Source organism: Silene latifolia, chromosome 3, assembly GCF_048544455.1.
Source record: "Silene latifolia isolate original U9 population chromosome 3, ASM4854445v1, whole genome shotgun sequence".
In the NCBI taxonomy this organism is placed as follows: Eukaryota; Viridiplantae; Streptophyta; class Magnoliopsida; order Caryophyllales; family Caryophyllaceae; genus Silene; species Silene latifolia.
The window spans coordinates 5353734-5364902 of NC_133528.1; the positions used below are offsets into that span (position 1 = coordinate 5353734).

At 37.8% G+C, this 11169-nt stretch overlaps 1 long non-coding RNA gene across 1 annotated transcript; it reads left to right on the forward strand.

Annotated features, from left to right (window-relative positions):
• The first annotated feature begins 204 nt into the window (after positions 1-204).
• LOC141646914 (uncharacterized) lies at positions 205-7188 on the forward strand. The gene is made up of 3 exons (XR_012545648.1): positions 205-912; positions 1978-6065; positions 7131-7188. It is a non-coding gene; the product is annotated as an uncharacterized LOC141646914 (long non-coding RNA).
• Positions 7189-11169: the final 3981 nt, after the last annotated feature.

Here is an 11169-nt window from a genome sequence, read left to right on the forward strand (position 1 = left end):
TCTCCCCGAACAAAATTGTCTGTAAATCACACCGATCGACGGTTTCTTAGGTCAGGACAAGTAGCCTCAAAACTTTTGAGAAACAACTGATGACATTTATGGCTCTCGGTGTGCGATAAACCATTCTTAGGTGAAAATCGGATACTCGTTGAAATTGGTTTAATACTTTTTATTTGGGTCAGAAATTGAATATGGTAACTGTAATACCCCGTATTTTTATATAATAAATTAATCGGATATTATTGAATTAAACGTATATTATTGAATCAAACGTATATAATTAAACGGATATTATTAAACGGATATTATTATATATTAATTATTATACATTTTATATTACTAATTAAGGCGGGATAATTGATGAGTCGATAATTACGTAAATTATTTTAATTAACCGCGTTGTACCGATATAAGTTAATTGTGACGGGTTTATATGAAATTCGAAATGTGAGTCTAACCTTTCTCGACCTATCATATTTTGACTACACGTCGCACCTACCTACGTTTATTAAAATATACCATTTTTATTATATATTATTATTATTCTAATATTGTTATTATTCTAATACTACCACCATACCTTCTTTTTCCTTCTTATTTCTTTCTTGCACGCCTACCATTTCAAGCCTACCACATCTTCTTTTTCTTCTTTATTAATTCTTTACAAAAGCCTACCATATTCTTTACACCAACCGTCCATACCTATCTTCCACTTTCTTCCTTTTTCATTCTTTACTATTCTTTACATAATCAACCACATGCTTGCTTCTTCACCTACACCAAACGCCAACTTCACGCAAAACGAGAGAGAGAGAGAGAGCAGTGGAGGTTGATGGCACTGCAAGGAAGGTCTAGGTGCCTTGGTCGACAACCGTGGGTGGCCGTGGTGGCCGTGGTGGTGGCAGAAAGATGGTAAGAACAACTCGTTTTCCTCTGTTTTGTTTTTATGTCGAGTTGTTGGTCATGGTTTCGTGTCTTATAGGTTTGTTTATGGTGGTTGTTGAAAGGGTATAGGAGTAGAGTGGTGGGAGACGAGTGTAGTGGTGGTGTTCATGGTGGTTTTGGGTGGTTGAAATGGTGGCAGTAGGTGTTGTCGACAGGGGTGGCAAACGGGTTTTATACACGGGTTAACTTATGCGTTTTCAGACGGGTTAGACGGTTAAGTTGGGGGTGGCACCACTGTGGACTCGGGGGAGGTCGAACAGTGGTGACACCGTGTCTGGGTACTTGGGTGAGTGACGAGTTGAATGGTGGTGGTTGGGTAGTGAATAGTTGTTGGTTGCGGTGGAGGAAAGGAGAGAAAGAGAGGGTGTTGGTGATGATGCTCGGTGAACCAGGCCAAAAGACGCCCCTGGTGTGACTCGCCGGCGTGAGTCGACCCTGGTGGGGTTGGTTGCCGGTGGTGGGGTTGAAGTGGGGACCACTGCTGGTGGTTGTCGTGGTGGTTCTGGTGGCGGCTAAGGGTATGGGCGAGAGTGAAGTATGGGTAGTGTTAATGCGTGAGTTGGTTTTAGTTTCGATGCGGGTTTTTCATAGTTTAATCGTTAAAATTAGTAATTGGCCGTATGCTTAATTAATTAATTAATTTATATTCCGAGTTATTTAATTAATGAAAGACGGGTTTTAAGCCGGGATTGTTGAGTTGTTCAATATTTGATTCGGATTATTTTAATCATATAATTCATTTAATTATCATACTAATTACCCAATTTAATTCCCGAGTTAAGTAAATAATTAAAGACGGATTTTTGAGTCGGGTTTGTTAGAAGAGAAAAGTTACTATATCGGGAAAGTTCCATTTTAAGAAATTCTACTTAATAACCTTCTATTTTGGGAAATTGGGTCAGATACTAATCGGGTTATTTTAATTACCAATTGGGCATAAGTTGGTGTCGGGATTGTATTACGGGAAAGCTTCTATTTTGGGAAATTACTATATTTAGTAGTTAGTCATTATAATTATTATAATTGTTTTAGGTGACGAATTCGTGAAGGATCGATAATCAAATTCATTGCTTTATTTTCGGGACTGCTTAACTGCTTAATTGGATTGCTGGCACTTTGAGGTAGGGAAATACACTTACTCTATTATCGATGTTGAATTGTGTTGACTGGATTCTGGTTGTTGATTTACGTTACGATTTATATACATATTGCATTGCATTAATTATTGTTGAGCATTTCATATGCATTGGAGTTGAAGGATGAGGCGGTAGTGAGGATGTTGAGATACGATGTGAGGTTGTGATAAACAGTATTGGCCTTCGGGCTCCGTGATTGCCCTTAAATGGGTCCGTGATTGCCCTTAAGTGGGTCCGTGATTGCCCTTAAATGGGTCCGTGATTGCCCTTAAGTGGGTCCGTGATTGCCGTTAATCGGTCCGTGAGATAAAAGAGAAATGAGAAATGAGATATGAGATATGAGATTGAGTTGAGGCGGATAAGGAGGTGACGGAGTATCATGCATATCATATTCTTGTTTTATTGGTTTTCCTACTCAACCATTGGTTGACGTGTTTGCTTCTGTGTCAAAATAAAATTGATGCCCGCTTTAATTGATGGCATCCTGTGGTGAACCATTTAATATTTCCGGTTAAAGGGGGAGCGATTTAAATAGCGGGTTTTGAGTTATTTGGATATGGGGAGCTTGGACGTGTGAGCTTTCGGACCTGCAGGAGTCTAGATCACAAATGTAGTTATATCACTTATTTAATTTCCGCTGCGAGTTGTATTTATTTTTACATTAGGTTCTAGTTGATTAAAAATTGTAAGACTTATTTAATCATTAAAGTTTTTATTTAAAGTACTTTGGTGAGTTGGACTTTGTTATCTACTACCTCGGGAAACCGAGATGGTAACAGTCCGTTTTATGAGGGAATGTCTTGACGAGGACTTCTTTTATAAACCGGGGTGTTACAAAGTGGTATCAGAGCGAACGATCCTCAGGCCTAAACCAATGAGCCCAATGAACATAGGAAGAGTCTAAATAAAATGAACACCGGATAGAATCGTTAGGAGCACACTGAGGTAAGGTTTGAGTTAGGGGCCCCCTCACACCGAACCAGTGGCCCTCTCAGTTTGACTCGGAAAACCCTGAGGGTATATGAGAGAAAGGGTAGAAAGTTGCTTGAGGTTGAACAGAAATTTATATATCGTTGCCTAAGTTCTTAATTGATTGATGCACTGATTATTGCAGGACAACGCTACGGTAAGTAAATTGTATGAATGATGTGTTGATAGCACTACTATGACTAAGTAATATGCGGTTATGTGATCCCAAAGCCATGCTAGTATAGTATTGTGATAGTAATTAGAAACACTATTTGAATTGCATGTTTATAGTCATAGCAATCGTGATTAGATATACGGAATAGATCGAGATGCGAAGGGATTCTATGGGATAGATGATTACGTAAGTACAATGTGAGATTTGAGTTGGTATGGGTTAGTATCGATAGTATAGTTGTAAGAATTGGGATATAGAAAATGAATGACATAGTGCTGAAACTCGTTTAGTTGATGTTACTCTTTAATTGACCTTACTACCATTTCCTTTCTGTTTATTACCCATGGATGAAAATTTTACGAGAGATAGCCCCGTGAGTTAGTGTTCATTTGACGTTGGTTTCATGCTTATAGGATATACGGATTAGGAGTAATAAATATTTTGGTGGGCTGTGGTCAGGAAGTTCTTGTGCAGTGACGTTTTGACCAACGATTTTGTAAAAATCCTCATTTAAATTATATTAATAATTTTCTCATAATTCCAACTCCATCGATCGGAAGATTCGCATATGTTTTCAAATTAATAAGCCACGAAAAATCTTGATGTCTCAATATTAAATGATAAATTTTACAAACTGACCCAAGTTTTGGATCAATTGTTGTCACATGTTTGTTTAGACCAACTAAGTTGTAAAATTCTTTAAAAATGGAATTCTGGTGCTTTAAACCTTATCCTATTTCCCTGTGTTTTGAACTCACCGTGTTTTATAAAAGTAATATGAAACAAGTTTTAATCGAACAATTATTTAATCGTGATCTTTGAAAATTACGACATGAATCATGAATTGTAAAATGTGTATTCTAGGTTGAGTTTTCATACAATTATTTGGTTAATTCATGAGCTTTAATAATGAGAATTTATAATATTTTATATGACGATAGTAACACGCTTGTCCAGTAATTTGGTATCTTAACAAGTGATCAAATTTAAAACTTAGCTGATAACATTGTCAGCATGATAGTATGAGTAAAATTGAATAAGCTTAAATTGATTTCTAATCAAGGGGTGAAATATGTTATTAAGAATTATGTTAAGAACTTTATTCACCGTCCAGTAGGAAGGTAAAAGTTTTGAAAATGAAGCTAAATTTTGTCGTGTGAGTATAAATTCGGAATGAGATTTCCAGCCAGTGTCTGATTGTATGGTTCATGATAATTGCAAGTCTGGGGAAAGAAACTAGAACGGAGTCACAAGTAGTGGATTAATTTAGTCATGTTGTTCATTCATGTAGCGAATTGGTGGGTTGTGGTTAGTTACGAATGTCGAAACTGGTTGTTTTCATTTTATTGGTGATTCTGTGTCTTGACCTAAATCTGTACAATAAGTAAAGGAAAGTCAGATTGGACCTATTATGTTATAAATTTTCATAAATCGATTTATCAAGTGTTGACCCTAATTCTTTTCTAAGGTTGATTGATTCCCTATGTTTCTAAGGTATAAGATTACGATAATTGGTGAAATGAATAATTACTAATGATTTGTACTGGTAACGGTAGCCTCTTTCAGTGGTTGGCAGTAGTTGAGAACTTTGGTTATAATAATGAAGGTTACGAGGACGTAACCATGTTTTTAGTTGGGGAGGATTGTAAAATCTTAACGCTTAATTTGCACTCGTTTGTAGATTGTAGTTTTGACCAAGTTGATGTTTCGTTGTGAGGGTACCTATACAAAGGAGTTCTATATGATTTGTTCCTACTTCTGTTAGTTGGTTGATGTGCAAAAGGAGAGTGTGATTAAACTACTGGTATTGAGTTTGAGATCGGAATTGAGATGGAAAGATGATGGTGTTCTCATATGATTATATAGTGTTATACAATTGTGTTCTCAGGTAGTTATTAGTTACAGTTAGTTGGATTAAGAAAAGACGAGTTAAACTTCGGGACGAAGTTTATTTTTAGGAGGGCAGAATGTAACATTTCGTATTTGTAAGGTTTAATTGATGTGTCAAAAGTGTGTGTTGACCATGTTAGAAATGCGTAACGTCCGTAAGTACGGTATGCAATACCCTTCTGAGGTTTGAGTATGGGAGCGAACTTCGGGACGAAGTTCATTTTAAGGGGGGAAGACTGTAATACCCCGTATTTTTATATAATAAATTAATCGGATATTATTGAATTAAACGTATATTATTGAATCAAACGTATATAATTAAACGGATATTATTAAACGGATATTATTATATATTAATTATTATACATTTTATATTACTAATTAAGGCGGGATAATTGATGAGTCGATAATTACGTAAATTATTTTAATTAACCGCGTTGTACCGATATAAGTTAATTGTGACGGGTTTATATGAAATTCGAAATGTGAGTCTAACCTTTCTCGACCTATCATATTTTGACTACACGTCGCACCTACCTACGTTTATTAAAATATACCATTTTTATTATATATTATTATTATTCTAATATTGTTATTATTCTAATACTACCACCATACCTTCTTTTTCCTTCTTATTTCTTTCTTGCACGCCTACCATTTCAAGCCTACCACATCTTCTTTTTCTTCTTTATTAATTCTTTACAAAAGCCTACCATATTCTTTACACCAACCGTCCATACCTATCTTCCACTTTCTTCCTTTTTCATTCTTTACTATTCTTTACATAATCAACCACATGCTTGCTTCTTCACCTACACCAAACGCCAACTTCACGCAAAACGAGAGAGAGAGAGAGAGCAGTGGAGGTTGATGGCACTGCAAGGAAGGTCTAGGTGCCTTGGTCGACAACCGTGGGTGGCCGTGGTGGCCGTGGTGGTGGCAGAAAGATGGTAAGAACAACTCGTTTTCCTCTGTTTTGTTTTTATGTCGAGTTGTTGGTCATGGTTTCGTGTCTTATAGGTTTGTTTATGGTGGTTGTTGAAAGGGTATAGGAGTAGAGTGGTGGGAGACGAGTGTAGTGGTGGTGTTCATGGTGGTTTTGGGTGGTTGAAATGGTGGCAGTAGGTGTTGTCGACAGGGGTGGCAAACGGGTTTTATACACGGGTTAACTTATGCGTTTTCAGACGGGTTAGACGGTTAAGTTGGGGGTGGCACCACTGTGGACTCGGGGGAGGTCGAACAGTGGTGACACCGTGTCTGGGTACTTGGGTGAGTGACGAGTTGAATGGTGGTGGTTGGGTAGTGAATAGTTGTTGGTTGCGGTGGAGGAAAGGAGAGAAAGAGAGGGTGTTGGTGATGATGCTCGGTGAACCAGGCCAAAAGACGCCCCTGGTGTGACTCGCCGGCGTGAGTCGACCCTGGTGGGGTTGGTTGCCGGTGGTGGGGTTGAAGTGGGGACCACTGCTGGTGGTTGTCGTGGTGGTTCTGGTGGCGGCTAAGGGTATGGGCGAGAGTGAAGTATGGGTAGTGTTAATGCGTGAGTTGGTTTTAGTTTCGATGCGGGTTTTTCATAGTTTAATCGTTAAAATTAGTAATTGGCCGTATGCTTAATTAATTAATTAATTTATATTCCGAGTTATTTAATTAATGAAAGACGGGTTTTAAGCCGGGATTGTTGAGTTGTTCAATATTTGATTCGGATTATTTTAATCATATAATTCATTTAATTATCATACTAATTACCCAATTTAATTCCCGAGTTAAGTAAATAATTAAAGACGGATTTTTGAGTCGGGTTTGTTAGAAGAGAAAAGTTACTATATCGGGAAAGTTCCATTTTAAGAAATTCTACTTAATAACCTTCTATTTTGGGAAATTGGGTCAGATACTAATCGGGTTATTTTAATTACCAATTGGGCATAAGTTGGTGTCGGGATTGTATTACGGGAAAGCTTCTATTTTGGGAAATTACTATATTTAGTAGTTAGTCATTATAATTATTATAATTGTTTTAGGTGACGAATTCGTGAAGGATCGATAATCAAATTCATTGCTTTATTTTTGGATCGCTTAATCGCTTAATTGGATTCTTTGGCACTTTGAGGTAGGGAAATACACTTACTCTATTATCGATGTTGAATTGTGTTGACTGGATTCTGGTTGTTGATTTACGTTACGATTTATATACATATTGCATTGCATTAATTATTGTTGAGCATTTCATATGCATTGGAGTTGAAGGATGAGGCGGTAGTGAGGATGTTGAGATACGATGTGAGGTTGTGATAAACAGTATTGGCCTTCGGGCTCCGTGATTGCCCTTAAATGGGTCCGTGATTGCCCTTAAGTGGGTCCGTGATTGCCCTTAAATGGGTCCGTGATTGCCCTTAAGTGGGTCCGTGATTGCCGTTAATCGGTCCGTGAGATAAAAGAGAAATGAGAAATGAGATATGAGATATGAGATTGAGTTGAGGCGGATAAGGAGGTGACGGAGTATCATGCATATCATATTTCTTGTTTTATTGGTTTTCCTACTCAACCATTGGTTGACGTGTTTGCTTCTGTGTCAAAATAAAATTGATGCCTCCTTTAATTGATGGCATCCTGTGGTGAACCATTTAATATTTCCGGTTAAATGGGGAGCGATTTAAATAAGAGTTTTGAGTTATTTGGATATGGGGAGCTTGGACGTGTGAGCTTTCGGACCTGCAGGAGTCTAGATCACAAATGTAGTTATATCACTTATTTAATTTCCGCTGCGAGTTGTATTTATTTTTACATTAGGTTCTAGTTGATTAAAAATTGTAAGACTTATTTAATCATTAAAGTTTTTATTTAAAGTACTTTGGTGAGTTGGACTTTGTTATCTACTACCTCGGGAAACCGAGATGGTAACAGTCCGTTTTATGAGGGAATGTCTTGACGAGGACTTCTTTTATAAACCGGGGTGTTACAGTAACTCCTGAAGCGACTTCGGAAGCGAGGAGGAAAACCAGGATAAAAAGAAACACGACGTGATATAGCTTCCTAAACGGCTCAAAAAGGAGTATATAATACACGATTTTCGGGATTTCAGGGTCTAGGAAAGCAAATGCCTTTAAAGCACACGAGTAGTTTCTCATGTCAAAAAAGCCGAATCAAAAATTTTGACGAGCAACTGATGACATTGTCGGTGTGCGATAAACCATTCTTAGGCGCAAATCGGAAACTCGTTGAAATTGGTTTAATACTTGTTATTTGGTGTTGAAACTAAATAGGGTAGTTCGTGAAACGACTCCGGAGACGAGGTGGAAAACCCGGGATAAAAAGAAATACGACATGATACGATCTCCTGAACGGCTCAAAATGTAATGTATAATACACGATTTTCGGAATTTCAGGTTCCCCGAACAAAAATGTCTGTAAATAAAAAGGATGGTTTCTCAGGTCAGAAAAAGCAGCCTCAAAAATTTTGAGGAGCAACTGATGACATTTGTGGCTGTCGAAGTGCGATAAATCATTCTAAAGCCAAAATCGGATACTCGTTGAAATGTGTTTAATACTTTTTATTTGGTGTTGAAATTAAATAGGGTAGTTCGTGAAGAGACTCCGTAGACGAGGTTGAAAAACCTGGATAAAAAGAAACACGGCCAAATACAGCCTCCTGAATGGCTCAAAATGAAGTGTATAATACACGATTTTCGGAATATCAGGGTTCCGGAACAAAAATGTCTGTAATTTACACAGACAGTTTCTCGGGTCAGAAAAAACAGCCTCAAAAATTTGCATGAGCAACTGATGACATTTATGGGTCTGAAAATGAATAGGGTAACTCCTGAAGCGACTCCGGAAACGAGGTGGAAAACCGGGATAAAAAGAAAGATGAAGCGATACAGCTTTTTGAACGGCTAAAAAAGGAGTGTATAATATACGACTTTCGGGATTCAGGGTCTCGGAACAATAATGCCTTTAAATCACACGGGCAAAAAAGCAGCATCAAAATTTTTGAGGAACAACTGATGACATTCGGTGTGCGATAAACCATTCTATGGCGCAAATCGGAAAATAGTTGAAATTGGTTTAATACTTTGTTATTTGGTGTTGAAATTAAATAGGGTGGTTCGTCAAGTCACTCCGGAGATGAGTTGGAAAAATCGGGATTAAAAGAAATACGATCCGATACGGCCTCCTGAACGGCTCAAAATGAAGTGTATAATACACGATTTTCGGTATTTCAAGGTCTCGGAACAAAAAGTCCGTAAATCACACAACGTTTTTTCAGGCCAGACAAAGCAGCCTCAATAAATTTGCAGAGCAGCTGATGACATTTGTGGCTGTCAGTGTTGCGATAAACTATTTTTAGGCGAAAATCGGAAACTTGTTGAAATTGGTTTAATACTTTTTATTTAGGTCTGAAATTGAATAGGATAACTCCTGAAGCGACCTCGGAAACGAGGTTGTAAAACCGGGATAAAAAGAAACACGACCCGATAGAGTCTTTTGAACGGCTCAAAATGACTTTATAATATACGATTTTCGGGATTTCAGGGTTCTGGAATAAAAATGTCCGTGAGTTACACGGTCAATTCCTCGGGTCAGAAAAAGCATTCTCAAAAATTTCGAGGAGCAACTGATGACATTTGTGAATGTCGGTGTGCGATAAATCATTCTTAGGCGCAAATCGGAAACTCGTTAAAATTGGTTTAATACATGTTATTTGGTGTTTATAATAATAAATAGGGTAATTCGTGAAGCAGCTCCGAAGACGAGGTGGAAAAACCGGTATAAAAAGAAATACGACCCGATACGGCCTCCTGAACGGCTCAAATGAAGTGTATAATACACGATTTTCGGGATTTCAATTCCCCGGAACAAAAATGTCTGTAAATCACACAGACGATTTCTCAGGTGAGAAAAAGCAGCCTCAAAATTTTTGAGGAGCAACTGATGACATTTGTGGCTGTCGTCGGTGTGCGATAAACCATTATTAGGCGAAAATCGGATACTCATTGGAATTGGTTTAATACTTTTTAATTGGGTCTGAAATTGAGTAAGGTAACTCCTGAAACGACCCCGGAAACGAGGTGGAAAATCCGGGATAAAAAAACCACGACCCGATACAGCTTCCTGAACGACTCAAAAAGGTGTGTATAATACACGATTTTCGGGATTTCAGGGTGCCGGAATAAAAAATGTCTGTAAATCACACGGGCAGTTTCTCAGGTCAGAAAAAGCAGCCTCAAAAATTTTGAGGAGTAACTGATGACATTTGTGGATGTCGGTGTGCGATAAACCATTCTTAGGCGCAAATCGAAAACTCGTTGAAATTGGTTTAATACTTGTTATTTGGTGTTGAAATTAAATAGGGTAGTTCGTGAAGTGACTCGAGAGACGAGTGGAAAAACCGGGATAAAAAAAACGACCCGATATGGCTTCCTGAACGGCTCAAAATGAAGTGTATAATACACGATTTTTGGGATTTTAGACTCCCGGAATAAAAATGTCTGTAAGTCACACGGACGGTTTCTGAGGTCAGAAAAAGTAGCCTCAAAATTTTTGAGGAGCAACTGATGACATTTGTGGCTGTCGGTGTTGCGATAAACAATTCCTAGGCGCAAATTGAAAACTCGTTTAAATTGGTTTAATATTGTTATTTGGTGCTGAAATTAAATAGGGTAATTCGTGAAGCGACTCCGGTGACGAGGTGGAAAAACTGGGATAATAAGAAACACGACTCGGTACAGCCTTCGAACGGCTTAAAACGAAATGTATAATACACGATTTTCGGGATTTCAGGGCCCCGAAATAAAAATGTTCGTAAATTACAAGGTTGGAGTATTAATGTATTGTACTGCACTATATTCTGTGAGCATCACCCTTGCCAATCTTATACGTGTGAGTAGAACTAGTGTAGCTCCCGTGCTATAACACGGTTTTTCTAGATGGAAATGTAAGAAAAATTAACAATTAAACTATTGGTATTTTTCTATTTTCAATTATAGATCATATATTTATGGCTACTTTTATTGTGTACAAAATCCGAATATCATTAAAATGAATTAGGGGAGTAGTTAA